At 37.4% G+C, this 2,500-nt stretch overlaps 1 protein-coding gene across 5 annotated transcripts in view; it reads left to right on the plus strand.

Annotated features, from left to right (window-relative positions):
* The window catches only part of LOC138031207 (uncharacterized), a 15,590-nt gene extending 15,219 nt beyond the window's left edge, over nucleotides 1-371 (plus strand). For all 5 annotated transcript variants that reach the window (XM_068878877.1, XM_068878878.1, XM_068878876.1 and 2 more), the window contains one exon: nucleotides 1-371. This exon is cut by the window's left edge and continues 345 nt beyond it. The gene's annotated coding sequence lies outside the window, so the exon portion shown is untranslated.
* The last annotated feature ends 2,129 nt before the right edge of the window (nucleotides 372-2,500 follow it).

Genomic DNA, 2,500 nt, shown 5'->3' on the forward strand with positions numbered 1-2,500 from the left:
GGAACATCTATGACATTGAAAATCCATGTTCTCACTAATTGCAAAAACAAGGCATCAGTGCACCAGTATCACATGACCATATCAAGGGCTCTTATTTGAAGCTTTTTAAAAGTTGACTGCTGACAAGGTACTAGTTTTCGATTGGATCAGAGGCTCAAACCAGGTTTACGTAATAAATAACGAGAGCTCCCCTTTTGAGCTTGGCTAAATCTATTTTGTATATAGTAAAACAGTGGAGAGCGTTGAAAGCGCGCGCTGATTGGCTACTCAAATTCCGGATATCCTTTGCTATTCACCTCGGAGCAATTCGCGCGGAATTTGCGCCCGAGAATGTTGTAATCTTTGCAGGAATAAATGCGTTAAAATCGTCTTTTTGTGGTATTATCTCGCTCTTTTAGTACATACAAAACCAACTATTCGCCTCATTGTCGTTGGCTAGTGGAGGATATTTACCGAGCCCCCAAAAAGTATAAAATGTTGAAAATAGAATTTCGTCTTCCAGAAGTTTGAAACAACAAGATAATTCCGGATAGGATTATTCCTGATACGCTCTAAATACAGTACCATTTCCTTAGGTCATATTTTTACTAACTTTATTCGGTGAAACAAAACTACGGAAAAAAAACGAAGCTAAGAAATTCCATTTTTCCGGGCCTGCTAAGGCCCTGACATGAGTGAACTTACTAAATTACACGTCACAGTTTTGGTAACAGAGGAGCCCCACAATACATTATTTACTCCCCTCGCGCAATCAGTGCTTCGTTTAACGGGTATTAAAAGCCATAGCTTTACAGATCAGAGAACGATTTTTTTACTGGGTTGCCAGTATGGCAATCCCAGTCGGAAAATGAGTAATATTTTTCCGTGTCGGTAAAAGTCTTTCCTGTCACTCCCCTGCTAAGTGGTGTCTTTGTGCATAGAGTCTTTTTTGCGTATTTTGTTAGGGTTGAGGGGGCTGGGGTGATGCGTATATTTCTCTGGTGCAAATGGGAGAACATTTAATTAATCTGCAATGGCGTCGAAAGTCATTGTAGCGCTCATGGCGTTTTAGCGCACCTTTTAACAAAATATACCTTTATGGAGCTCAAGAATGGAACGTCAATTGGATAAACAAGACAGGTGGTGAAAAATAAATATCTCGAATCTTGAAAGCGACGAGTAATGGAGTTCGACAACAATCTATCGCCCGTCAAGCCGAAATCAAAGTGAGCTGTGTTTCTAATATTTTTCCAAGTGTACTGTTATGTAGAACACTGAAACCAAATGGAAAATTCTCTGGTAACTTATGGGTTCAACAAAGACAGAGAAGGAATCGAACACCTTAAGTGGATCTGTGATCTCTGGTGTCTGTCTATTTGTATTTATTTGTACTCAACTCTGCCGCACAGTCTTCAGGATAAAAAATAATTGGAAATGTAACAGCCAAGAATTTTTTGAAAGAAATCTTGTCGTCTTGAGCTTCATTATTCAAGAAAAAGGTTTTTCATGAAAAGAGTTTGATCCTGAAATTTATTTTGTTGCAATTGCGTATGGTAATTGGACACGATTGGATTTCTTGCTTTCACGCACGTAATGAAATTGGAATTAAGGATTTTTAATAGCAAATATGTTGCTTGTTTCAAAAAATATTTCGCTGGAAAAGGTGGCCTTTATGAATTCATCATGTGTAATATGCAAGTTTAACTGGATAATTTGTATTGCAATAGTAAAGCATTTTCGTGTCAAAATGAGGTTAGCGTCTTTTTGTTGTGTTAACTTAATTAAAAATACCATATTTCCACTCTCAAAATTACCTCCAGAACCTACTTTTTGCGTAGAATAAGCTTTTAGAATGGTGTTCTTGTCTTCAGTGGTGATACTTGACGATTCGGAAACATTTTGTAAAAAAAATATTTATAACGGGTCACATGTGCAACTAGTCCTGTTCCAGGATTCCCTCTTACCCCGCCCTGAAATGGGCCTGGAACCCAGGCGGGAAAACAGAGAGTCCTGTATCACTCGCAGGCGCATGCTCGGAATGAGCAAATCATATTGCATCAGATGCCAGGCTAGATATGTAAATAAAGGGAACCTTGAAACTCCGACAAAAAAATCGTATAAGAAAATTACTGTGTGATTTGCAGTGTCAGGAAAGAGAACATCTAAACTAGTAATAGCTATCGCTATGTGCCAAAACAGTCAATATAATACATAGTTTGCAGATTTGTATCAGAGTTCCAAAACACCCAACAGACTCAGTTGTTATATTTATTTTTGTTTTTTTTTCGAAAGTACTGCAACTCAACTAGTTAACAATAATACAATAATAGAAATTGCACACTTTGTATCTCCAACAGCAATGTAGACGTCAACATGTTTTGCATTAATACGGAAAGTACTTCTGTAATTTTTGAACGGCCGTAATTTTTAACAGGAATATACAATAATTAACTTAAATAAAATCAGTGCCATGTAAAAAAATCGCCAAAGCGTTTTCAGACTTTTCAGTGTGGAACATGTA

The sequence above is a fragment of the Montipora capricornis genome, chromosome 14 (genome assembly GCF_036669925.1).
Source record: "Montipora capricornis isolate CH-2021 chromosome 14, ASM3666992v2, whole genome shotgun sequence".
Lineage (NCBI taxonomy): Eukaryota > Metazoa > Cnidaria > Anthozoa > Scleractinia > Acroporidae > Montipora > Montipora capricornis.